Source organism: Ochotona princeps, chromosome 8 (genome assembly GCF_030435755.1).
Source record: "Ochotona princeps isolate mOchPri1 chromosome 8, mOchPri1.hap1, whole genome shotgun sequence".
Lineage (NCBI taxonomy): Eukaryota > Metazoa > Chordata > Mammalia > Lagomorpha > Ochotonidae > Ochotona > Ochotona princeps.
This window is the reverse complement of record NC_080839.1, coordinates 16,079,739-16,107,215: the sequence shown is the minus strand read 5'-3', so window position 1 is coordinate 16,107,215 and position 27,477 is coordinate 16,079,739. Positions and strand designations below refer to the sequence as shown.

General features: G+C 48.5%; 1 protein-coding gene and 1 pseudogene across 1 annotated transcript in view; one reads left to right on the top strand and one right to left on the bottom strand.

Moving 5' to 3' along the window:
* The first annotated feature begins 997 nt into the window (after window positions 1-997).
* KDM3A (lysine demethylase 3A) overlaps window positions 998-27,477 on the top strand; it is a 141,810-nt gene continuing 115,330 nt past the window's right edge. Inside the window, exons 1-2 of the transcript XR_009245943.1 lie at window positions 998-1,109; window positions 5,116-5,233. The gene's annotated coding sequence lies outside the window, so the exon portion shown is untranslated. The remainder of the gene's footprint in view (window positions 1,110-5,115; window positions 5,234-27,477) is intronic.
* LOC118760787 (U1 spliceosomal RNA) lies at window positions 4,630-4,778 on the bottom strand (annotated as a pseudogene).

The window sequence follows — 27,477 nt, the reverse complement described above, 5'->3', positions numbered from 1 at the left end:
TCATCACACAGTTATACCACTCCAGGCAGTTACTTCAATGTTTATTTATTTTAAAATAACTGCATATTTTTAAAGTCTTTTTTAAAGACTTATTTATTTTTATTTGAAAGGCAAAGTTACAGAGAGAGAAGGAGAGACACACACACACACAGAGAAAGGTCTAAACAGTTGGGTTCACCGCAAGTGGCCGCAATGGCTGTAGCTGAGCTGATCAGAAGCCAGTAGCCAGGAGCTTGCTCCAGGTCTCCCACATAGGTGCAGAATCCAAGGACTTGGGTTGTCCTCTACTGCTTTCCCAGGCCACAAGCAGAGGGTTGAATGGGAAGTGGAGCATCTGGAACTTGAACCCACACCCATATATATATATATAGAATGCCGGCATTGTAGGCAGAGGCTCAGCCTGCTATGCCATGGTGCTAGCCCCCAATTACTTCAATCAACTTCTTCAATTGGGAATCAGCAGTATATATTATTAAGATTACCACAAATCTAACTTTCATTTGTGTATTTAAAAGCAGAGATGGAGAGAGAAAAAAATCATCCTCATTCAACTGCTGATTCACTCCTGAAGTGATTGCGACAGTTAGGGATGGGCCAGGCTGAAGCAGGGAGCCAGGATCTCCATCCAGGTCTCCCACATGAGGCTCAGGCAGGGGCTGGGGGAGAGGTAGTGCTCCATGTGTTTGAAATCAACCTATCACCTCCCAGGAGGTGCATTAACAGAGAGCCAGAGCAGAAGCAGAACGACTGAAATTTAAACCAGGCACTCCCAAACGGATGCGGGCGTTCCAAACATCAGCTTAATCACTTTGCCAAATGCTTGCTCCAAAAAACACATCGTGTGGGGCTTTAATTACGAGTCCGGAACGGGGCAGTGGTGCAGGTCAAAGTGGTTCCTAAAGCCCCACTCTACCACCCATGTAGGTTATCTGTAGAGCCAGAGAACAGGAAGTGACGTTCAGGAACCGGAAACCGGAAGGGAGATGCGGGACCTCTGGATGGGTTACAAGGTGGCATTTCCCTCGTTAGGATGAACTTTCAGGAGTTGGCCCGCTTGGCTGCTGGGTTCCTACCTCAGGACTGAAGCCGCCTGTTACCAAGGCAAATTGGTAAGTTAAGTTTTTGGTTTTTTAGGGGCTGCATTTATTCACGTGAACAGCATTAAACTGTGTCTTTAAATAGAAGAAGCACTTCGAAAGAAGGGCTAGGCACTGAATGGCTGACGGAGCTGTCAAGGCTGGCGGGAACTTGTCTCTGTCCCTCCCCAGGGTAACGGCTCAGTATCCATAAGTCAGTGCTTGTCGTTACTTTATGCAACACAGTGCCCAGGAATAAGCTGAACAGAGTGCACTGGGTTATTTGGCTTACTTTCTGTCTCCTTCACTAGAATGTGAGCTCAATAAGGCAGTTTTTATCATTTTTTAAAATCTGATTTTGTTCATTGCTGTGTCGTTGGGACCTGGAATAGTGTGTGGCCCAGAGCAGTGCTGCATGCATCCCTGAGACATGAGTGACGGGAGAGTGGGGGAGCAGGGCTCCCAGCCTCACCTCACTCCTCCTGGAGTTTGGTTCACCTGACAAGCACTGGCAGGTGCAGTGGATTAGAGTTGATTTCCTACCTTTCCATCCCCTTAACCTGGAGGAATCACCGTGAACTGGGCCTGACCTCGCTGGCCCATCGCCCTTCTGCAAACGTAATGCAGGTGTTCCACATTAGCCTGTTGGATGAAAGTGTAAATGAACAAGTGAAAAACGTGAGGCAGGCGCCCACTTCACTGGAGTGTTCCACCCAAACCAACCACGCTCAGCTCTGTCTGCTGCTCGTGGCTGGGTGGCACTGGTGGTCACACACAGGGGCGAAGACAGTACAGCCCCCTGAAGCCATCCTCCTAGACGGATAGCCCTAGCAGTGGGAGAACGTCCACTCCTTGAGGACCCAGAGAAGGCGTTGATGTGTGTCCGGGCCTGAGCCTCAGCCTCTTTGGCCTACTGATATTCTTCCAGGGTGCCTGCCGTGTCCCTGCTGACCGCTTAAAGAGTTTACTTGCTATTTCTCCAAGCTGGACTGGACAAAACTCACTGCTCAGTGCTCATGTGCTTTGGGCACGTTCTGGGCGGTGCTGATAAGATTTCACCAGTGAATTCTCCTGGAGAAAATATAGGAACACTGCCCTGCAAGGCCGTGGCCCCCGTGGACCCGGCTGATGAACCTGGAAAGCTAATTAACAGTGTGAGAACCATGCTCACGTTGGTACAAGCTGAGGATTGGAAGGCCGAGAAGCAGCCTCCTACACCCTCCTGCCTCCAGGAAAACACGATTTTGGTTATGCCCGGAAGGTGAGTCTCACTAAGAGCTGTAACAGTTATTGGGAACAGTTGGAACCTCATTTTCTTTACACATGAAATGGGGTTCTCCCACAGGATTGTCTGCAAGATAAAATTAAGTGGACAGGAATAGACGCTGTGCTGCAGAATGTCAAGCCACAGCCTGCAATGCCAGCATCCTATTTGGAAGTTGGTTCAAGTTCTGGTTGCTCTGCTCCTGATCCAGCTCCCTGCTGAGGCACCTGGGAAAATAATGGCAGGTGGCCCACATGGATCCCTGATGGAGTTTCAGGCACCGGCTTAGGGCCTGGCCCCAGCCTTGGTAATTGTGGCCATTTGGGAAGTGAACCAACAGGTGAAAGATCTCTTATCTCTTCACTTTATAGGCATTCTGTTTGGGATGCAGACATCCTGATTGTTAGGCTAAACACCTGCCAGTGCCATGGCATAGTAGGTTAAAACTTTGTGGTGCCAGCATCTCATATGGGTGCTGTTTTTTTGAGTCCCAGCTACTCCACTTTTGACCCAGCTCCCTGTTAATGTGCCTCAGAAGGCAATGGAAGATGGCCCAAATTATTTTTTTATTGATTTTTAATATTGTTTACATAGTTGAAGAGGGATGCATGCCCATATGGGTCTCTGATTAGGGTGGGGAGGGTCAGGTATTGAGGAAGGTGGGTAGGACAAATGTTTCAGACATCTTTTTTCCTCGTGTGTAGGGGAGGAGGGTGAGGGGGCTGCTCCTTGCTGTCAGACTACATCAGCTCCCAGGGATGGATGGAGTAACAGTCCTTTGATGATGCCTTAGAGATCTCAATGTGGGGAAGTGTTTTTGAGGGTGTCACTTCAGTGGCTTCAATAGCCCTGAGACAATGATGGTTTTGTTGCTTTAGGTTTGAGAAAGTCTTTTCAAGGCCTACTGGTTGACAAAGTCCATCTTAGTGCATCCACAGGCCCAGGAGCTTGCTGCAAAGCTTGGTCAGGAGAATTGTCCCACCTCTTCTGCTTTCCATCCTCTGATGAGGCAGTCAACATCCCCTGCTGGCCTAGATGAGTTGGCTGTCACATTGACTGTGCGTCTGGGCGTGCTGTCCACTGCACAGACAGCAGCAAGTGAGGAGGCCCAGATACATTCACTCTGTTGGAAAACATATCCTGTTTTTCTCCCTGTGGCCAGGGTCTGAGTCCAATGGTCCAACTAGACCTCCAAGAAACTTTGCCTGGGGTGACCTCAGACTTGACTCTTATGTGCCAGCAAGTGCACGGTCAGGTGTGTTCTGTTATTTGCACTATCCACTGCAAATACTGATGGATGCAGCTTGGTCAGTTCTGCCTCAGCCCTAAATCTCACAAGAACCGAGGGGTTCTGTGACCCACACAAGCCAGCCTGCCACAAACCGGGCCCTCATGCATACCTATGGGTGCCATGACCTAGTCAAGCTGATCTGCAATAACCCTCACTGGACCCACCCCCCACACTTGGTTTTTGCCAGCTTCTGGTGCAATGGCTCAAATTCTTGGGTCCATTCACCCACATGGGAGATCCAGAGGAGGTTCCTGGCTTCAGATCAGCTCAGCTCCAGCCGATGCAGCCATTTGAGGAGTGAACCAGTGGATGAAAGAGGTCTGTTTCTCCTTCTCTCTGCAATTCTGCCTGTCAAATAAAATGTTTTAAAAAATAACCCAATGTTTTGGGCCTGGTGCCGTGGCCTAGCAACTGAAGTCCTCACCTTGAACGCAATGGGATCCCATATAGGTGCCAGTTCTAATTCTGGCAGCCCTGTTTCCCATCCAGCTCCCTGCTTGTGGCCTGGGAAAGCAGTAGAGGACAGCCCGAAGCCTTAGGACTCACCATCTTCATGGAAGACCTGGAAGAAGCTCCTGGCTCCTGGCTTCAGATCGGCTCAGCTCTGGCCATTGCGGCTGCTTGGGGAGTGAATCAACAAAGATCTTCCTCTGTCTCTCCTGACCTCTGCATATCTGACTTTCCAATAAAAAATAAATAAATCTTAAAAAGAAAAACCTCCTGGCTTTGAATTTTTTGGGGGGGAGGTGTCTTTTTTTTTCTAATTTGATTTTTTATTATATTTTTGACAATCTTTACATAATTAATTAGGGAAAAAAGGTTCAAGGGCTATAGGGAAGTGGTAAGACTATTATTTTCATATTGTTTCCTTCATGTATCTGAGGTAAAGGGGGATACTGAGGGAGAAGCCCCACCCGGTTTCCCGCCCACCCCAAGTCCTGGAAGTGGGGCTTGCTCTGAGATACTTGCTTAGGTGGTTTTGATAGTTCACCAGTTATGAATCGCTGCCAATCTCGCCACTCCAAGTGCGATGAGGTCGTACATTTGGGGAAATCGCAGGGGTTAGCACACCCGGAGTGCAATGGGTGAGCCTCGCCCTGGGAAAACCACCTTCGTGATCATGGTATCTCCCCTGCCAGGTAAGTATTGGATTTAAAAAAAAAAAAACAAACTAACGTTTTATATATACACAGTAATTATACTGGATTTTTAAATATTTTATTCAATAATCAGGTAATAACACAATAATTATACTGGATATTTAAATATTTTATTCAATAATCAGGTAATAACATTAAATATTTAATTAACTAATTTGAAAGTGTCAGAGTGAGAGAGCGATTCCATCCACAGGTTCACTCCCCACATGGCCTCCAAGGGTACAGCTGGGTCAGGCAGAAGCCAGGAGCCAGGAACTCGATTCAAATGGAACTAATTGGGTTTGGGAACACAAATACTAAGACCGTTTTTTGCTGCTTTCCCAGGTGAATTAGGGAACTGGATCAGCAGTGAATCAGCTGGGACTCCAACACTCAGGTGGGAAGTGTGAACATTGCAGGCAGCAGCTCAGCCTCCTTCAGCACAGCGTTGGCCCCAAACCAGGTACTGTTGTTATAAGGAAACAGCTTTTGTTTCATTTCTGTATATAATTGGTTTGTTGGAAAATGATTGTTTCAAGCACTACATCAGTATGAATACTGAGCCAGTTGAGGGTGTGAGAGCTGGAATTCTGGCTTCTGTGATATCCTTAATTTTTAGATTGCTTTATGTGATTGATAGAGATTTTTCTAGTTATTTAAATTCAGAATTAATTTTTTTTTCATTACAAGTAGAAGTGAGCTGGGTGGAGGAACTTTTCCCATAAGTTTTAATTAATGTACCTGTAACACCACTAACTTGCATATGTGCTGGCCAGCCATGGCACAGGACAGCAAAACTGGTGGGACATGTTGGAACTGGGGACACACTGACATCCAGCATCAGGGCTTGGAAGAGATGGCCTGCAAAGCCTGATTTGTCTGTCTGTTCTCAATGTTGAGCTCATTAAAATGGACAGCCATCAGGACAGCCAACCCCGCCCCCCAATATGATACACTCAGCCAAGAGTCTTGGAGAAGCCAGCCTGTTGTGGAGGCAGGAATGCATTTCCCGTATGGAAACTGCTGTGCTGGAGCCCTAAGATCCCTGCCAACACCAGTGTGATGAACCCACAAAGCAGCTGCAGGCTCCAGGCTGGATTCTAGGAACTCACTTCAGGGGCAGGAAGCCTATGGCGTGGGAGGGAAGTGACTGGCATGTTGTTTTTTTTTTGTTTGTTTTGTTTTGTTTTTTTGAGGTAGCAGGAATTGCCAGGGGCTAAGGGTGTGTCCCTGGGACCCATGGACCCTTGGCTAACCCCAGAACATTGGTGCCAGAAGTGGCTCCTGTGTGTATCCATACAGTATTCTGGGGAAGCAGATCCCAGCTGTTGTGTGACCCTGAAAGATGTCTATGCCAGTTACCCTAATGCATTAAAAACTCCATTCACCTTCTGTTCTGCTTATATGCCACAGCTCAACACACACGCACATGCACACACACGCACATGTATGCACTCTCGCACACACACACACACACACACACACACACACACACACACACATGCATGCACTCACACTGCTCCCTTTCAGGGAGGATGGACTGAGATTAGAGACACACCTGTCTCCTGGGAAGTTCACCCATGGCAGTCTCCCAGAACCTGCTCTCATCTTTCTACCTTAGGGATCATTTCTTTTTCTGGATGCAGTCAACATGGTAATTTTCAAACTCCTGGCCCATATGTCCATAGGCAGCGGGGCTGGCAACATTCACCAAGCATGGCAGATGCAATGCCTGGGACCTGTGCTATTTTAGGGGTCCAGAAAAACACTTTAGTTTCTGTCAAAAGGAGGGGGGAGGGATAGATCTAATCTAGCAAGGCTTAGGTCGTTTGAAGCAGTGCACTGGTAGATGTGCCCAGGGGCTTTGAAAGTCAAAATACAGGGTGGTGTCTGAAATCCTCATTCCTGTTTTGGTTTTTATTTCAAACATTTAAAAAATTTTATTTTAAAGGCTGTCACACACACACAGAATTGATTTTCCAGTTGTTCTTTTATTCACCAGATAGCAGTAATGGTCGGGGTTAGGCCAGGCTGAAACCAGAAGCCAGGAGTTCCCTACAGGTCTCCTACATGGGTAGCAGGAACCCAAGCACTTGGATCATTTTAATTGCTGTCTCAAGCCATTAGTAGGGAGCTGGGACTCAAATAGGGATCCAAATGGGATGCCAGCATTGTAGCAGGTGCCTTTACCCACCGTGCCACATCATCAGCCTCTTACACCTGCAGTCTGACTAGCCTTGCCAAGTGATGCTGTTGTCCTTCCCATGAATTCAGTGTGGCATTACCACCCTAGGCCAGGTAGCAGCTGGGGGTTAGGGAAGACTGGGGAGCTGAGGGGTGAGGGGGACACAGAGGTAGGGTTATCTGGGGAGCATTTGGACAGACAGATACTACCAGGCTGTGGCTTACTTTACAGTCTGGCTTTGTTAATGACACCATTGTACAACAGGCATGAGGGGCATCCTAAAGAGGCAGAAGAAGCCTCATGTGCAGGCAACAGCAAGAGAGGGAATTGGCAAAGGCAGGCCTGGAGGCCTAGAGGCTGACCAATGCCCCTAACTCTCTCCTCTTCCCCCAGGACCCAGTCCCAAAGCTTAGTTCCCTGGAGAGGAAGACTAGGAATGACTGGGCAAGCTTATCACTGACCTCTGCTGCAACATGACCATGTGTCCTCTTCCTCCCAGGTCAATCGAGGAGTCAGCCCTGCCCCATATCTGCTGTGAGTGGGGGAGTGGAGTACTGTGTACTTCATGGGACTCTTCAGATACATCCACTCACACTAGTTCTGCTTGGATGGGCTATTCATTCTTGCAGAAAGCCTGTCCCAGGCCTGGGCATGCCTCCTGTGTGTCCTCCAAGCACAGTCCGCACTGAGCAGCACAGATTTGTGATAGGAATGAGCTCTCTGGTAAAGTAACAGCAGCACCCACTGGATACTCAGTTTTGCTGAATGAAGGTTAGGATAACTGGCTTGTTTGTTTCCTATGCCCCCAAATTGGGAGAGCCATCTGACAAAGATAAACATGCTGCTTTGATTATAGAATGCTGTTGAAATGTCTAACTAGGGTTTGTCTCAGAAAGCACAAGGAAGCAGAGATGGCGTTGTTACACACTTCAAACAATCAGGCAACATCTCAGAAACCCACTGCTTAAGTCTTTCAACTGGGCCTGTGTCATGGCACAGTCACATTGCTGGCATCTCAGTTGGGCACTGCTTCAAGTTCTGGCTGCTGTACTTTCAATCCAGCTTCCTGCTAATGCACCTGGAAAAGCAGGAGAGGCTGGCACAAGTCATGGGCCCTTCCACCCGTGAAGGAAATTTTCATGGAGTTTCTGGCTTGTGGATTCAGCTTGGGCCAAATATAGATTTTTGTCATTTGGGGAGTGAACCAATGGATGGAAGATTTCTCTCTCTCCCCCTCTCTCCCTCCCTCTCTCTCCCTCCCTCTCTCTCCCTCCCTCTCTCCCCCTCCCTCTCTCCCCCTCCCTCTCTCCCCCTCCCTCTCTCCCCCTCCCTCTCTCCCCCTCCCTCTCTCCCCCTCCCTCTCTCTCCCTCTCTCTCCCTCTCTCTCTCTCTCTCTCTCTCCCTCTCTCTCCGTCTCTCGCTCTCTCTCGCTCTCTCTCGCTCCCTCTCGCTCCCTCTCGCTCCCTCTCGCTCCCTCTCTCCCTCTCTCTCCCTCCCTCTCTCTCCCTTCCTCCCCCAGTAAGTCTTTCAAACAAACAAATATATTTTTTAAAACATCTTAAATAATGAGTGCTGGTTCAAATCCCAGCTGCTCCACTTCTGTTTAAGCTTCCTGCTGATGTACCATGCTATGGTCCGAGTGTTTGGGTTTCCCCAAGATTTCAGGTGTTGAAACTCATCCCCCAAAGTGATTGTGCTGAGAGTTGGGGTCTTTGGGGTGTGGTCAGATCATGAGGATGGAGCATTGTAATGGGATTAGATACCCATTCAAAGAGCTCCAGAGAGACCAGACCCCTGTGAGGACACAGTGAGAAAGCCCCTTCCAGGAACCAAAGAAGCAGCAGCAGATCCTGAATCAGCCTTGATGTGGAACTTTCCAGCCTCCAGAGCTGTGAGCAACAAATCTCTGGTTTGTGAGGCATCTTGTCTGGTATTTTCCTACATCTGCCTGTATGGACTGGGACACTGCATTAAGGGATGTAAGGAGAACTTCAGGCTGTTCCTGCATGTTATCTGTCAGTTTGTCAGGTATCTCTGGGAGGCCCTGCGGTTGACGCTCAGAGGTTTATGCAGGGAATAGCTGAAGCCAGGGCCAGATTTGTCCCCTTCCAGTACTGCTCTCCACTTCAGCCTTAATAACACTCTTGGTCCTCCCTTCTCTCCATCTGTGAATGACAGAATTCTATCAGCTGAAATTCAATGTTCTGAAGAAGACACTCATGTCAGTCTTACAGCAGAACTCTGGTCACACACTGGTTCGTTCGTTCTCTCTCTCTCTCTCTCTCTGCCAGAGACCAGGGTCAACCCAAGGAACAGCAGCAACCCCTCAACCCTTCTGTGGGGGGTGGGAGGTGAGAATGTGGGGGAGTGGAAGGCTGAATAGCACCTCTTCCCCTAATCCATCTTAAGGGAGAACCTCTGAATGTGCTCTTATTTGGACATAGAACTTTTAAAATGTACTTAGTTAAGATGAGGTCACACTGGGGTAGGTCAAGCTCTAAATCCAGGGGTGTCCTTACAAGCAGGGCAGGCTACAGTTCACACCAACATGTGTGAGCAGAAGAAAATACCCCAAGCCTCCCTTCAGAAAGTGACGCCAAAGAAAGCAGCATGTGGATCACCTGGTTTTGATCAGTACATGCTATGCACAGGACTTTAAATATCACACTGTAGCCTATAAATATGTGCAATTATTGTTAGTAAAAAAAAAATAAACAGAAACAGGCATTTTAAGACACTATTTTTGACACCTGCATCACAATATGGGAATGACACATGTGAGTCTAAATTCCAGTTTCCTATTAACACACTCCCTGGGAGACAGCAGGTGATGGCTCAGGTGCTTGGGTCTCGCCATCCACATGGGAGAACTAGAGGGATCACCTGGTTTCAAGCTTCAGCCTGGCCCGGCAAGGGTGTTGAGGTTATTTTAGGAATGTACAGTGGCTGGGAGGTCTCTCTCATTCTCTTTGTCTTTCAAAAGGAAGAAAGGGAGAAAGGAAAGAAAGAAAAAAGAAAAGTAAAGAAGGAAGGAGGAGAGGAAGGGAGGAAGGAAGATTAACAAGGTAATGAGAAGAGAAGAGAAGGAGAGGCCTCACACAGGAGAAGGCCGTGGATGATGGGACAGAGTGGAGCGAAGCCCTGGGATGCAAGGCAGCCACTGGGAACCAGGAGTCAGCTGTGGGAAGAATTCTGTCCTGAGCCTGCTGAGGGAGCTAACCATGCCAACACCTTGTTCAGACTTCTGGCCTCTGGAACTGTGAGAGAGCCTATTCCTGTTGCTTTCTCTCACCTGTGGTCATTTTGTGGTGGGGTAGGTGGGGTCTAAAACCCTACTGCAGGCTCTTGCCTCTTAGTTAAAAAACATTCGAAATCCAGGTACACATAGGACTTACAAAGTGTTAGTTTGTTCAGTGGGGAAAACACAGACCCACAAAGGGCCACAAAGGGAAAGGTGGGAGAGATAAAGAAGTTTATACCTTGTCTTCTCCATGTCTACATGAAGGAGAGGGAGAGGGAGGAAGGGATGGGGATGGGGATGGGGAAAAAGAGAGAGAGAGAGAGAACGAGAGAACCTCTTGGTTGCCAAGCTGCTTTTGAGCTTGGAAAGGGAAGTGGTTACATGATACTACCCCGGCCAGGGGAGGTATGGCCTTAGGAGGGGTCACTTGATTGATAGGTGGGCAGATAGGATTACCCAGGGCAGGAGAGGTGTGGCTTCTGGCTCAGGATCCCAGCCTAGCTATCTGCCTATCCCATGTCAATTTGTCTTGAGTAGACTAACACAACAGGGGCTGGGGTTGCCTTCAAAATTCCTGCAGGGCCCAGTGCTATGACAAAGCAGATTCAGCCAATTGCCTGTGATGCCAGCATTCCAGGTATGCACCAGTTCACTTCCCAACTGCTCCACTTCCAATCCAGTTCCCTGCTAATGCTCCTGGAAAGTAGTAGAAGATGGCCACTACTTGGGCTGTCCTTGGGCCCCTGCCACCCATGTCAGGGACCCAGATAGAGTTCTAGGCTCCTGGCTTTGTCCTGGTCCACTGCTAGTCCTGTGGCCATTTGGAAAGTGAACCAGCAGATAGAAAATCACTCTCTCTCCCTCTCTCTGTAATTCTGCCTCAAATAACTAGATGGAAAAGGATTCTCATAGGAGCTGCCTCTGTGCCATCACACCCTCTGTGGCAGGCTCGTCCTGTATCAGCTATGGGCTCAAGAGGAGAATCCCAAAAGTATGAGCCAAGGGCAGGGCCGTGGGTTTGTGACAGCCAGCCACACAGTGGCCCTCTTAACAGCCCTGTGCAGAGTGCAAGCAGGACCAGGTCCAGGATCCAGCTGTGCTCCATGTGCCACAGTAGTGGAGAAACCAGAGTCAGAGTGGGCAGGTCATTGAGCAAACGAGCAGAACTTTGCTAAGCTTCTGCACAACTGGGTGCTGGGGAGGCAGCAGGCATCTGGAGATATTGTGCTAACAACGCAGTGCTAAGAGCACTTGGCCTGATGGCAGCCACCACACTGTGCCCTTTAGCAGCTATGTGTCATTTGGCCTCATGTCAGGCCTTTGATATAGGCAGTGCGCCCACTGCCAAGGAGCTGGTGAGAGAGGACAGAGAAGACACCTGCACACAGAAAGGAAGAATAAAACCACAGGGTGGATGAAAGCATGTGCTTAGCACACGATTCAGGCCGAGAAGCAACATGCAGCAGTCAAAAATTCCACCCAACTGAGACAAAAATAGTTCCACCCTCCTGGGTTTGTTCTGAAGCCTAAATGAGCTCATGCTTCTAAGGTTTTCTACTCAAATGTTTAGCACGGAGGAAGCCTTCAATAGACATGAGTGATTATAATTACTATTCAAGGAAGTGGGAGCATAGAGATCCAGAATCGTCCCAAAGACTGATATTGTCTGCTCTAGAGATTCTAGAATGAATAGGGTATATTCTGTAACCAGGGGAACATGCCAGTGGCAAGAACAGACAAGCGAGTGGCCGGATAGAATAAAAGGTATTGGGAAAGGAGCTGAATGGCTCTTAGCCAGGGTGGGGATGGGCGGGAGGCTGGTAGTACCAGTTAGGTTGCAGACCCGCTCTCACCTCTCCCACCTTGGACCAAACTGTGCTGAGCTGTTTTACCCACAGGATTGTAATCAGGCAATTACATCCAACCTAAGAACTCTGATTCTCAGTTTTGTACCCTGCGGCCTTGTGAAGCAGGGCCCATACCTCGGGCTTCCTGAGCCTCATTGCTTCTACTGTGACATGGGATGACATAGCACCTGGCTCCAAAGGTGGTCAGCAGCATCCTAGCATTCTGTGTATGTCAAGAGGACAGAGTGCATTGACCCTTAACATTAGCCCAAGGATTCTGTAGCTGCTTTAGAGAAAGAGGATGTAACTGCTCATCAGAGGCAGGTCACATCCCGTCAAGACTGCAAGACTGATGAGTGGACAAACCAAACCAAGCAACATTTTACCTGGCAGATACACTCCCATAGTCCGAACTTCCATGCCAGACTCCATGGCACATTGCTGGGGGAATCACAAGTGTCCCTCAAATAGGCTCACAGCAGTCCAAGGAAGTAACCATTATTAATGCTCCATTTTATGGACCAGGACACTGAGGCCCAGACAGGAAAGTGAAACTTCCCTGAGGGCTCAGAGCAGGCTAGGAACAAAGTTGGGAGGCAACCCCCGATGACCTGATTTCAGACTGGGAGATTCTCAGCTTAGTCAGGCAGCCAATCCATTTGAAGTCCAAAATTGTCAAGGGATGAAAGTCAGGAGAACTGGAATGTAATTTCAGGGGTCAGAGAGGTGGCTTGCTGGGTAGCTGGACAAATTGGGGATCCTGGTCTTTGTTACCAGCTCTAGGGGATCTCCAGGAAGTATCCCTGGGGGATCCCTGTGTCCTGGGGACAGGATCCTTCAGGACCCCAGCTGCCTTGTCAAGCCCTTCTCCTTACTGCATCCCCCCTTGCCCTCCCCTCAGGTACCCTGGCTTTCAACTCCCAGTGCCAAATACCCAGCCCTGCCACCTGCCGTCCTGGGGTTGGTGATTTAACTTCCGGATACTACCCCATCTGCCATCTGCAAGGAGGCCTGGCTTGCTTGTGTTTGCTTAGCTTTCTTTGGAGGATCACCCCAGATGATGTCAGTGTAGTAAGGTATTTGCTAAAGCGCTGCTTCCTCCTCACCTCCAGGGTCCTCCACTCCTCCTCTTTCCTCTGAACCCACCTCCCCCCTACTTGTACAGCCCAGTGAAGGGCCTGTGTCCTATGCGCACCTTTTCTTCAGGGTAAAAGCTATTCCACTCCGTCAGTAAATTCATGAGTACAGATGTAATACAAGTAGCTAACAACCACACCGGGTACCAGACTGTGGGGAGTAGTTTGGTGTATTTTCTTGTTAAATCTTCATACGACTCTTGCAGTGTCCTCAGGTTATAGACATGCTGAGTAACTTGCCCTGGGACATACAGGGATATGGTATTGAAGCAGCTTCTGGACTTAGCCATCCTCCCAGCCATCCATCCCCGCTCCCGTGTCTTCCCCCGCCACACGCCCCACTGGGAAGGCAACCTTGGATGCCTGATCTTTCCCCACTTCTATAGCCAGAGAAGGGAAATCCCTGGGGACTGTGGCCTGGGGTGGGTGCGCCCTCTGGGGGAGCTGCAGGGGAAAGACCTGGAAAAGTAACCTTGGTCAACTGGGAGGCTTCCGGGGCTGCGAAGATACCATTGCCTTTAGCAGGTGCTCAGCCCATCAAAAGGGAAAGGAGCTTAGTGACATCTTAAAGTCTTGAGGACTTGATAAAGATGCAAGTTGGGGTCAAGGAGTGCAGTGTTATGGTTCAGAGGTTTAAGCAACCAATTGTGACACTGGCATCCAATATTGGAGTGTTAGTTCGAGTCCCAGATGGTTTACTTCCAAACCAGCTCATGGTTCAAGAGTCTGGGAAGGCAGCAGAGGATGGCCCAAATACTTGGGCCCCTGCCACCCACCATGGAAGACTCAGGTGAAGCTCCCTGCTCTTGGCTCCTTGGCCAGTCCTGGATATCATGACCATTTGGGTGATGGAATCAGGGAATGGTAGATTTCTTTCTGACTCTCTGCCTCTCTCTATTGCTTTGCCTTTCAAATAAATTAAAAAAAAATTAAACTTGGGTGTCTTCACCCCAGACCTACTAAATTAGAAACTGCATAGGTAGAGACCAGGAATTTCTGTTTTGTTTATTTTAAAAGTTTATTATTTATTTTTAAATCAGAGAGGGAGGGAGGGAGAGAGAGAAAGAAAATATTTTCCTTTCACTGCTCTTCCAATGGCCACAACAGCCAGGGCAAGGTCAGGACAAATCTGAGAGCCTGGAGCTTCTTCCAGATCTCCCACAGGGGTGCAAGTGCCCAGGCACTTGGGTCATCCTTGACTTCTTTCCCAGATACATTAGCAGGGAGCTGGATGGGGAGTGGAGCAGCCTGGACTCAAACCAATACTCATACGTGATGCTGGCACTGCAGACAGAGGATAAACGTTCTATACCATGGCACCAGCCCTTTGGGAAGCTCAAATTTGACCTCACCAGTGTGAGCTGCGTTGCAGGCAAGGGACACCACATAAAAAGTGCAGAGGGAGAGGTGTTTGTTTCCCTGATGAGCTGGCTCCAGAGAGGTTCTGCAGCAGGGATGCCTGGTGTGGATCTTGAAAGACACGTGCGATGCCCAGATAATAGAGAAGGGGGAATTTATCATTACTGATCAACAGTTCAGTTCTCTTTGAACTGGGGGGTTTCTTTTACACTCAACAGAGCAGCACAGCTGTTCTCCTCGATATCATCTATTTACTCAACAAGCCAGGCCTCCTCTCTGGCTGGTGGCTGCTGTTGATAACAGGAAAGGGAAAATAAATGACCTGCCTTCGTTCACAAGTTCGTAATCACTCAAGGTCATGGCTGGGAACAGATATCATGGGATTTGAGTAGAGGAGCAGAAAGGAGAATTACTTGCCCACAGCAACACTGTGTAGCTGATGTGGAGTGTTAGGCCCCCGCCGGGAAGTGGGGGTGGGGAGGAGGGGATGGAGAAAGATAGCAACAGAGAGGCGAGATGAATGGAGGAGACCATGATGGAACTTGGTGGTCTCTGAGTTGATGTTGTTGAAATGGGGGGAGGGAGAAGCAACAATCCAGGCATATCCATGCTTTGCTTCCTGAAATAATTGTCAAAAAGCTTTTGCAGCATGAAAGTTAGACTTAAAGTCTGACCCAGGCATATTTGGGGTTGGGTCACAGCTGAGTACCAGGTTGGTGTGAGAAGTCAGACTACAACACCCTTGGGAAAGATTTTCTCAGAACTTAGGCTCAGCTAGGGTGCAAGCAGAGGAGAGAAACAACATAATGATTTGAACGGGATTTACATATGAGAAATTAACTATATGCTTTTGTTGGGTCTGGCTTACTTCACTTAAATAATGATAGCCAGTTCCACCTATGTTGTCACAGAGGGCAGGATTTTATCCTTTTTAATGGCTAAATAGTATTATATTATACATAGAGGGAGGCACTTCAAACAGCATGCAGAACAATGGAATTAGAAGTGTGAATTTATGTGATGCAAAATGTTGCTGAAATCTGTGCATGTGTATTTTTTATGACATCCATTTTCTGTGAGTTACCAAAGGCCATTTTTGCACCAAAATAGACTCCTACTGTTAATCCCGTATTTCCATGAGCGTTGAGGTGCATTTGCTATAGGCCATATTGTGTACGTGGAGTCAGCATGACCCAGAGTTACTGAGGGGCTGATGCCAGCAAGGCCAGCTGGAATTCAGCCCCCAGGGTGCAGAGGGGAAGCTGTTCATGGGAGGTGTCACTGGGGGGCATGGCACTGAGAACTGCCAAAGCCCAGAGGTGCCAGGTGCTACAAAGACTCAGGGAGAGCGAAATGGAGCTGACCCCCAGGGATATGATGAGCCAGAGAGTTGAACAAACATGTTCAGCCTGCCAAACCTGTGCTGTGCTCTCCAGTGACAAAGCTTTAGTGCCTTTGGGAGTGAGACAAGCACTTCAAGATCCCATCCTTGTTTCTACAGAGCAGACAAAACAGGATGAAGCTGGAGGTGAAAAATCAGGCGCTGAAAATAAGCACATCCCCTAGCTCTCTTAGCATGTGCCCCATATGAAGATGATAGCATAGCCCAGACCGAGGAATTCCTAATGGAAAGACGTCGGTTTGTCTCACAGTTCAGGAGGCTGAGAAATCTATAATCAAGATGCTGGCATCTGCAGAGGGTCCCCAGGCTGTGCCACCTCTGGCAGAAGGCAGAGGGGCAAAGGAGGATGGAAACAAGGGAGCAAGAGGAGGCCAAGCTGGATGGCACAGCACGGCCAGTCCTGCAGTAAGGAACCCACTCCCTCAGGTGACGTTGTCTGTTTGTGGTTCTGTCCTTGCAACTTAATCAGCTCTTCTTGGCTGTCTTCCCAACGCTGTCGAATTTGGGCTTCCAGCTTCCAATGCATGCATTTGGGAGGCCACCTCCAAATCCTGGTGATGTCCTTTGATTTGCACAGGACCTGCATCACTCATAGTAAACAGCTTCATTTGTCTACAGTTGAATTTTAAGCAGGTAGAAGTCTGATGGGCACCTGATCATGTGTGCACCAATGAGACTTTATAGGAATTTGTGCTATTCAGTCTAGGATCTTCACTAAAAAAAAAAAAAAAAAGGTTTTTTTTTTTTTTTGGAAAGGCAGATATACAGAGAGGAGGAGAGACAGAGAGGAAGATCTTCCATCCATTGATTCACTCCCCAAGCAGCTGCAACGGGCCAGAGCTACACTGACCTGAAACCAGGAGCCTGGAGCCTCTTCTGGGTCTCCCACATGGATGCAGGGTCCCATGGACCATCTTCTACTGTTTTCCCAGGCCACAAGCAAGGAACTAGACAGAAAGTGGAGCAACTGGGACACGAGTCAGTACCCATGGGGATCCCTGCACTTGCAAGTGGAGGATTAGCCAATTGAGCCATCATTCTGGGCTCTAAGATCTTCACTTTAAAGAGCATATGATGAGCAGATGAAAGTAATTACACACCGCTGTGTTACATATAGGCAAAGGGGGAGAGACGTGCCTGAAAGTCTTACAATGGAGCTGGCATCATGGCACAGCATCCCAAATGAGATTCTGGCTGGTTCGAGTCCCAGGTTGTCTACTTCTGATGAAGCTTCCCGCTGACAAACCTGGGAAAGCAGTGACAGGTCAAGCGCCTGTGCCCTCACTACCATACAGAAGACCAGGATGGAGTTCCTGGATCCCGGCTGCCTGGCCAGGACTTGTTGTGGCTATTTGGAGAGGAAAACAACAGATGCAAGGTCTCTCTGGCTCATTCTTTGTCACTCTGCCTTCCAAATAAACAAATTTTTAGAAACATTCTTAAAACAGACAATGTCCAGTTTACCAGGTGGGATATCATGTCAATAAACAAATATCTTGAAATAACATTTAATGAGATGGGAATGTATTCAACGTACAATAGAAAAAGAAAGAAAAGACAAAAAGAATGTGTCTGTTATATATTTCCCAGTAAGCTGAAGTAGAATGGGTTTGCATGAGTCTAAACAAACAGAAGGAAGTGTAGGGGTGTTGATTGTTAGAGATGACTTTTTCTGCTCTTAGCAGCAGCAGCCTGTGTCCGCATGTTTCCTAGATGGAACGTGTTACCTTTATAAGCAAATGCAGATGTAGAGTGTGTGTGAGTCTCATCATCCAGCAGCAGCTGGAGGACAGCCTGATTTCTCCCATCTTCCGGAAGCTTGTCCTTAGCTCTGCCTGCTGACAGCCCTCCTGAGGTTGGGGTCTTTTCTGCGTCTCAATTCTTCCTCCTCTATCTCTTGACTCCTTTCTTTTTTTGTGCAAGAGGAGATAAGAGAACAAAGCATGTGGCACTTGATAACGATATCATGGTGGTGTCAAACGCCTTCCTAACAGGCCAGAAAAGGGCTTTCCAGTTTATTTACAGATGCCAGAAGCCCCTCCCCCTCCCTCCCTTCTCCTCCACTATTTCCTTCTGCTCTGCTCCCTGCTTGCTAGTTCATCTCTGTTTGATGTTCCCGCTGAAGCGACCATTGGGAGGAGATCTACTTTTGCTCACATTTTCTCTTGCTGCTTCAGCATTCCAGAACCCCCTTTTTGTTTGTTTGTTTTTAACAGAAGTCAATTACGATACAGATATCTGCTTTATAACAACACAATTTAACATTCCTGTGACTTGGGGGAAGCATCATAAAGGTGTAGAGATGAGATTTAAAGAAGAGAGAAACAGGGCCCAGTGCAGTAGCCTAGCGGCTAAGTCCTCACCTTGCACGGGATCCTTGCCGGGATCCCATATAGGCACCGGTTCTAATCCCAGCAGCCCCGCTTCCCAACCAGTTCCCTGCTTGTGGCCTGGGAAGATGGTCGAAGACGGGCCAAGGCCTTAGGACCCTGTACCTATGTGGGAGACCCAGAGGAGGCTCTAGGCTCCTGGCTTCAGACTGGCCCAGCACTGGCTGTTGTGATCACTTGGGGAGTAAATCAATGGATGGAAGATCTTTCTATCTCTCCTCCTCTCTGTAGATCTGACTTTACAATAAAAATTAAAATAAATCTTTAAAAAAGAGAGACACTATTTCCTAGGTCCCTTGATCCTAATGGGGGCTGCTGCAGTAGCAGGTCAGTGAGCACTGTGACTGCAGCCATCTAAGGACACAGAGGCTGTGACTGGAAGCCTTGCTGTCATGGACACTGTGGCATTCCTCCCATGTCCCCTCCCTAGGGACAAAACACCCATCCTTCAGTTGCTGGGCCCGCTGAGTGCTGGGCATCGGCCCAGCTGCGGGAGCTCCTCCTGGGCTGGTTAACATGAGATCCACAGGGCATCTCCTTTGCTTGGTCTAGGAGGATTCCTGGACTATCTGAGCTCCAGAGCTCCCCCTAGGAGCCATCAGGGCCTCACTGTGCCCAGTGCAGGCTGGCATCTCCATCTAGGTCTGCCTTCCTGCTTCTCTCTCAGGTGTCTTGAGAGCACTTCCCATTAAACCTTCTGCAGACATTGATCCATTTTCAAATGGGAACTCTAGGATCCCCAGTGCCAGCTCTCAAAAGGGACTTTGCGAATGGATCATCTGCTGGCTGGCTGGCTGGCAATGCGGACCCTGTAACAGGTCCCATCTGCATGGAAAGGAAGGCATTCGTGTGTGCTGGGCAGGTGACATTTTCCCAGTCAGTATAGCTGGGGTGCATTGGAGGACACTGCAGGTCCTTGGCTGCCATCCATGGAAGCCAGTGGAGATTCTGAGTGCAGGTGTGATTTGACCTAATTGAGTTACAGGGAAAACAGGAATATACAAACATTTGTAAGGGTGAAATCAACAAAAATCCAGATTGAGATAAATCCTACAGAATAAACAGGCTTCTAGAAGATTCTAGAAGCATGTTTGGAGAGATGGAAGACATTCCAACCCAGTTTTCAACTCCCATGTATGTACATATTGCAGCCCAGGGAAGCAACACAGAGGGATGGTAATTGTGTGTGCTGGAGATCACGTGTGGGCAGCTGTGAAACACAGCAGGGAGAACTACTTTTCACAGAGTATTCCTTTCATATACTACATTTTGATATGCTATAACTTTGGTGCCGTTCAGTAAATAATTATTTTTAAGTATTAATACATAAAGAGTAAAGTTCGTGAATTTCATAGATATGATCCAAGAATGCTGTGTTACACTCCTCTCTCCGTCTCCCCCCTCCTGTTTCCTCTTTCAATTTTTGATGATCACATAATTTCAGTGTATAATCACCAGTTCAGTGGTTCTCTGAGGAAAGAGCTCTACAAATAAGACAAAAATACAGCAAAAAAAAACCCAGAATTAAAAAAATAAAAGATAAACAAGAGGCTAAGAGTAAATGCTTTGTTTTTTTTTTATTAATTATTTTGCATTATGTGACAGTTTCATAGGCTTTGGGATTCCCCCATGCCCCTCCCCTGAGTAAATGCTTTCAATGCAAACAAAAACAAAAACAAAACAAAACAAAACCAAAACAAAAACACCTGACTTTAATATTTCCAGCATACCAGTGTTTCCTATAAATGAAAAAGAGGCTTAAAAGCTACATAGAAAAACAGAGATTCATCATCTTTTTCAAGTTATTTCAGCAAATCCCGAGAGTGCTTCAGGCTCTGTCTTACCTGCTGGTGAAGTAAATGAAGAAAACCCTTGCGTTCCCAGAGCTCCTACTTAAGCAGTGGAGTGGGACAAGAGCACAGCAACAAGCAACTCACCGGAGCAGGAAATCCCGCTGCTCATAAAGGGATGAACAGTTCTCAAGGCGAGCACTGTGGCACAGTCGGCTTTGCCTCCTGCCACGACAGCATCCCATGTCAGAGTACCAGTCTGAGTATACACTGCTCCGATTCCACTGCAGCTTGATGCGCCTGGGAAAGCAGCAGAAAATGGCCCAAGTGCTTGAGCCCCTGTCACTTATATGGAAGGCCCAGATAGAGATCCTAGCTCCTGACTTCAGCCTGGTTCAGCCCTGGTCGTTGTGGCCATTTAGGGAATGAACCAGTGGGTGGAGGATCTTCTTTTCCTCTCTCTGTCACTCCCCTGCTCCTGGGCATTGGTGCTATTTGTGCTGAGTTTGGATCTTGAGACTGAGCTCTGGGCAAGTCACTATAGGAAGATGTGTCACCACTTCCAACCCTGCCTGGCCTACCTACCTGCTGTGTGCAAGTCCCAGGAATGCTCACTCCTCCACCTGTGGTGACTTTGGTTGGTCTGTGCCGAAGAGGGCATTGAAATTTAGAATTTCTTTGGTTCATAGTGATTGGTGTTCAGGTAGGCACAAACGAAAGTAAAACAGAGCAAGAAATAGTGCAAGACCCAGGAAGGCAGGGACAGGAGACCTCCCAGCACACACACGAGGAACAGAGACTTGGCACTGGAACCTTCCATGTCCTGTTTAAAAAGGAGGCATAGGGCCCAGTGTGGTAGCTAGTGACTAAGTCCTCGCCTTGTATGCCCTTTTATCTCATATGGGCACCAATTTGTGTCCCAGCTACTTTGCTTCCCTTCCAGCTCCCTGCTTGTGGCCTGGAAAAGCAGTTGAGGATGGGCCAAAGCCTTGGGACAAGAGGCTCCTGCCTCCAGCCATTGTAGCTACTTGAGGAGTGAGCCATCAGACTAAAGATATTTCTGTCTCTCCTCTCTAAATCTGCCTTTCCAATAAAAATAAATAAATCTTTAAGAAAAAAAAAGAAAGGCAGGCATAGCCATGGAAAGTGACTCTAAGAATGAAGAGATGAAATCAGTGGATGTGGGGGGACATTGTGGCAAGGCTGACCCTGAAGCATCTGGCAGTGTTGGGTAGGATGGCATGAAGTCCATGCTGAGCCTACAGAGCTAGGAATCAGTACCTTAGGGGAGAGAGAGAGAGAGACAGAGCGTGAGAGTGTGTGTCTGCCTGCTGGCCAACATCTGGGTAAAGTCTCCTTGAAGCCAGAATGTGTGCCTCTGTGTCTGTCCCTGTGGCTGCTGACCAGGGCCACACCTACTGGAGGCTTTCAGGAATGTCAGGTGTAGTTAGCCCTGGCCAGGTACGGGGGGAGATCTGAGGTGTTGGTCCTGCTGGACTCTGCATTTGGCCATGTCTCCTGACTATCCCAGGTGAGACACATGCTGGAGCCCACATTCCTAAACCTGTAGGAAGCCTTGGATGGCTCCAAGGACACCCATGTCCCTACAGCTGTAGAAAGCCTTGGGTGGCTCCAAGGACACCCTTTTGTCTGTAGTCCCTAGGCTCCTACTGCCCTGGTTGTTGGGGGGAGAGGTAGGCTGAGGGAGCTTCATGGGGAGGCAAGGCAGCCACACCTGTGAGGAATTACCCATCTCTACTCTCTGCGCCTGAAGCCTTCTAGGCAGCTGCTAAGTAAGAAATATGAGGGTGGAGCAGGCTGGGATTGCTCCCCAGCTTCCCTTGGCATGGCTGGGTAGAGAGAGGCTGGGCACCCACTTATGGCATACGTGGCAACTGTTTTTCATGCTCTCTGCTGGGCTAAGCAATCTGTATTCCTGAGGCACCTGTAGGGGCGGTAGGTAAGTGATCCTCATGCCTTAAAATCAAGGAGGCGCAACAGAGGCCAGGCCAGGGACATAGGGCACAGACAGCCCCTGATGACTTGAGCAGAAGCCCAAAGGGACTGCATGGCAGGCCTGCTTCACCCCGATTCCCGCCCCCCAACACAATCGTTTTTTGGAAAGAAGAAAACAAAGGTCTCCCCTTTCTCTGTTCTCTTTTGATTTTCTTCTGTTCTGGTTCTCCTGGGTGATGCAGCAGAGTGGGCCCCTCCCATGTGAACTTATCTCAAAGCAGAGCACAGAAACAGAGTTAAGAGCAGGGCCTGTTTGCTGTCATCATGAAGGTCACCTCTGAAGAGGTTGTGATGGAGCTGCAGGAGGGCAAGATCTTTGAGAGCCAGTGCCTCTCCCTGCAACCACAGCCTTGGATGGTAAGGGAAGGAGGCGTGGGCTGGGTGGAACTTGGGGCTGTGGTCACCCCTCCTGTGTGCCATATTGGTGTCAGGAAGGTGGGGGAGGGGATGCCAGGGAGGCTGAGGACCCCAGAGGGTCATTCATCCAAACAAAGAGTCCCAGGACCCATATGTGAATCTCAAAGCCAAAAGGCATCCCGTTTGGAAACACTGCAGGCCTGGATGAGGAGGGAGACAGCGGCCACAGGGCTGCCATGAAGAGCAAGGTTCTGGCGTGGGCTCTCAGCAGTTGGTGAGCATCTTGGATGGCAGGAGGGGCCCAATTGTGTCTGAGACAGTTTATTCAGGAAGGACAAACCCTTAGAGGTAGATTGAAGCTGATGGAAGGCAGACACCGAGATTTGCATCTGCCCCGTTTCTTGGGTTGTGCAGCTTCCTCTCTCCTACCTACCCGTCTTGGGCTCATATCAGCTGTGTTCCATGCAGTCACTTACCACTCAGTGATAGAGATGTGTCCTGAGACATATCATTAGGCAGTTTTGTCATTGTGTGAGCATCACTGCATGTGCAAACAGAAACGGTGGCAAGATTGCCAGGACAGCACAATGTTATGGGGTGCCAACCACAATCCTGAAGGCAGTCTGGCCCACCATCATCCGAGATGTCAAAATTTAGAAATATCCACATCACTGAGGTCTAAATGTCCCCAAATCAGAATCCTGAAAGGGATTTAGATTCCAAATGCTGCAAGTCTGAAAGCCCCAAACCCGGAAACTGCAATTCCTAGGAGAAGCGAAGGCTGTGTAATTGGGGAAGAAGAATCGAGTTCTGGGGAAGGGATGAAAGCTTCAGTTTACAAACCCATTGTTTGTTGACACTGGCACAGTCCCACTGATGAAATTCCAGATTTTTAAGAATTAGAGCTACATTTGCCTTGGAAAAAGCCAGTAGGGTTACTAATTGGTTAGAAAAATGATAATGAGTGATGCTATGGTGTAGCAAGTTAAGCTGCCACTTGTAACATTGGCATCCCATATGGGTGCTGGTTCAAGTCCTGGCTGCTCCCTTTGGATCCAGCTGCCAGCTAATGTACTCAAGTTGGAGACCTGACTGCCACACCAGTATCCAGAATGGGTGCTGATTTGAATCCTGGCTACTTAATTTCTTTCTTTTTTAAGATTTATTTTTATTGGAAAGACACATTTATAAAGAAAAGGAGAGACAGGAAGAGATCTTTCATCCACTGGATTACTCCCCAAGTGGCTGCAATAGCTGGAGCTGCACCAGTCCGAAGCCAGGAGTCAAGAGCTTCTTCTGAATCTCCCCTATGGGTGCAGGGTCCCAAGGCTTTGGGTCATTCGCTGTTGTTTTTCCAGGCTACAAGAAGGGAGATCAATTGGAAATGGAGCAGCTGGGACATAAACTGGTGCCCATAAGGGATGCCAGTGCTTGCAGGTGGAGGATTAGCCAATTGAGCCATCGGTTTAGTTCTCCAACCCCTCCACACCCCCTACCACCCCATCCCCAGCCCTGTTACTTCATTTCTGATCCAACTGCCTGCCAGCAAGCCTAGGAAGACAGCAGATGATGGCCCAATTCCCTTGGCCCTTGCCGTCCATGTGGGAGACACAGAGTTCCAGACCCCAGGCTTCACCCTGGCTCTTGCAGCCATTTGGGGGAGTGAATTAGAGACCTGAAATCTCTTGCTCAGTTGCTATAGCCCTGTCTTTCAAATGAAATTTTTAAGAAGGAAAAGAACTGTGTGTACAGTGGCATAAAAAGACACACAACGCTGTTGTCCTATGGTCAGCATGGCTTTTGCTGATCTGTAGGCTGTGTGGGAGCACACATGGAATGGCTAAGTGCAAACCCAAAACGCACGGAAGTGTAGCACAGGCAATAGGAAGCAAAGAGTGCTCCTGGGGTGTGTATAGAATCACAGAAGAATTTTTAAAAAGGCAATAACATGTAGAAAATGACTATGAATGTATTTTTCAAGGACATTCATGTCTCCCCCACTCCCACCTCACCCCTCCCCAATCGGCTATTCATCCAGGTGTAAGACGTCAGAGTGAATGACTGACACCTGCCCAGATCTAGGGGACACACTCTGTGCCCATGCCCACATACAGACTTTTCTTATGTCAACTTTTTTTAGAGTTCTTAATTTTTCTGTGCTTTGTTTATTTTTTCTAAAAATGTTTTATTTTATTTTTAAGGCAGAAAGAGAGAAAGACAAACCAACCAGTCTGTTTCTCCAAATTCCTACAGCTGTTGGGGATGGGCCAGGCTTAAGCCAAGAGCAGGAACTCAGTCTGTATCTCCCCTGGTGACAGGGATCTGACTTCTCAGGCTGTCACCCTCACCTTCCCATGGTGCGTGTGACAGGAAGCTAGAATTGAGATCCCTAGGAAGCTGGACAGCTGATACTTGAACCTAGAGAGTCTGATGGGAGGTGTGGGTCTCAGGCAATCTCCTGGTTGCTGGGTCAAATGCCCACGCCTGATCATTGTAGCTTTATAGTAACTCTTAGGGCTGGTACCACCAGTTCTCTGGTTTTCTTCTTTTGATATTTACTTGGATATTCTGGGTCTTTTGCCTCTCCACCTCTGCATATAGATTTTAGAATCAGTTTGTCTGTATCTATAAAAAATTTGCTGGGATTATGACAGATTGCATTAATCCCATAGGTCAAACTGGGTCTTTCTATCCAAGAACCTGGAGTGTCTCCATTTATTTAGTTCTTTTATGCTTTTTATCAGAGCTTTTTATCAGAACTGTATTGCTCTTACACATATCTTTTTAAATTTTAGTTTTATTTGTGATGATGTCTATATAGTTGATTAGGGTAGGAAGGAAAGTGGGTGAGAGACCATTGTTTCCAAATTTTCTTTCTTATGTGTCTGTGGGATGCAGGAAGAAAAGGGAGACACTGCACCTCACCCCCAACTGCATCAGTACCTGGGGATGGGAAAGGTCACCCGATGTCGTCCCAGGGTCTACAGTGTGGAGCATGCTCGGAAGGTTCTGCTCAAGTGCTTTTGACAGTTCTGAAATGCTGTCAATCTCACTGCTCCAAGGATCAGGAAATCCTTCCAAGGTGCATTGGCTGACATAGTCCATCTTAGAATTTCTACTCACCCAGATATTTGCTGTCAACTCTTGACTGAGGTAGTTGACCAATTTGTTCTGCCCTCCTTTCTTTACTATGGTACCAGATGTCCTCTGCAGGGCCCAAATGGACTGCTATATTCTCCTTGTGTATCTGGATGTGCCATCCATTGCTTCTTCTCAGCCCCTGAAGAGCCCAGTTGTAACACATGCACTCCATGGTCAGACCGCAGTTCTGCAATTCTCCCCGTGGTTGGAGTTCTGAGTCCGGTTCAGTTGGGGGATCCCCAGAGAAACTTGGTTGGAAGTGATCCCAGACCTGACTTTTGTGTATGTTTGCCAATAAGGGTGCAGCTCAGTCCATTACCCATGTCAGTCTATGCACACACAGCATGGTTGCAGTTGCTGGGTCAGTTCTGTCTTGAGCCTTGTCTGTTACATAAATCAATAGGTGTTATGGGCAGCCCTACCCTGCCCACCACACACTCAGCCCTACATACACCAGCAGGAGCTACAGCCCAGTCGGAGTGACTTCCAGTAACCACCACTAGGCCCACCCCCTGCCCTGGTTCCTATGCTTGCTAGTATGTGCAGAAGACTGGCCAAGTCCATCCCACATCCCATTCAACTCTTGTACACGTCAATGGGCATTGAAGCCTAGCTTAACCCACCTGACCCTACTATTCAGCCCACAATCATACCAGTGGGTGCCACCATTTGTCCAGCCAGATCTGTCCCCAGTCCTGGTTCTCATGCTCACCAGTGGGAGTTGCAGCCCATCTAAGAGATACCCACAGTTTCCCTACTAGGCCCACTCCCAGCCCTGGATCTTGTATCCTCCAGGTGGTTATGCAGTGTAGCTTGACAGGATTTGCCCCAAGTTCCAGCTCTTGCCAGCTGATGCTATGGCAAAGCCCAGCCAGTCTGCAGTTACTCTGGCTTGTGCATGTACCAACGAGTACAGTTGATTAGCCCAGTCTGGCTCTCCTAACTCAGTGCACACATAGGTAACAGATGTTGTAGCCCTGCCTGACTTGGTCTGCCCCTGATCCCAGTTATCACTCTCACCAGTGGGAGCAGTGGCCTAGCAAGGGAGACGCCCGCAGCAGACCTACCAGTCTTATACCCTCCACTCAGGTCTCACATGTGCTGGTGGGTGCTGAGGTGAGCCTACCTCACCTCAGCATTTGCTGGTGGGTGCTGTATCCTGGCCCAGCCTGGCCTCCCTTCTAGTTCCAGCTCATCTTGGTGGACTCTACAGCCCAGCCCAACCCAGCCAGCCCTCAGTCCTGGCCCTTATGTGAACTGGTTGGTGATGCAATATGACCTGGCCTATCCTGCACCTCATCATGGTCCTTAGATGTGCCAGTAGGTGTTATGAACTTTGCCAGCCGGGTCTGCCCCCATAGTTGACACTATGTATGCCACCAGGTACTGTAACCTAGCCTGGTCTGGGCTGCTCCCAGCCTTAATGCTTGTGCTCACCCACAGAGATTGCATCCTGACAAAGGAGTTCCTCAAGCTCCTCTATTAGATCTCCTCCCAGTGGCAGCTTGTGTGCACACTGATGTGCCCTTGTCCCAGCATGACTTAGTCTACCTCCTGTCTGGAGGAACAGTGGCCATGCCCAACTAGCTCACACCCATTCTTATTCTTACTGTTGGGAGTGGAGCTACAGCCCAGCCACACCTGGTCCATGCCTGGACACAACTCTCATATTGTTCAGCGGAAGCAGAGAATTAGCCCAGCCTGTCCTATATCCATCCTTGCTTTCACAAGCACCAATGGATGCTGGAGTCTAGCCCAGTCTAGCACTCCCCAGACCCAGTCCACTCCCATGTCATGGGACACTGCAATCATGCCCAGCCCAGATTGCCGCTCCTTTTCCAGC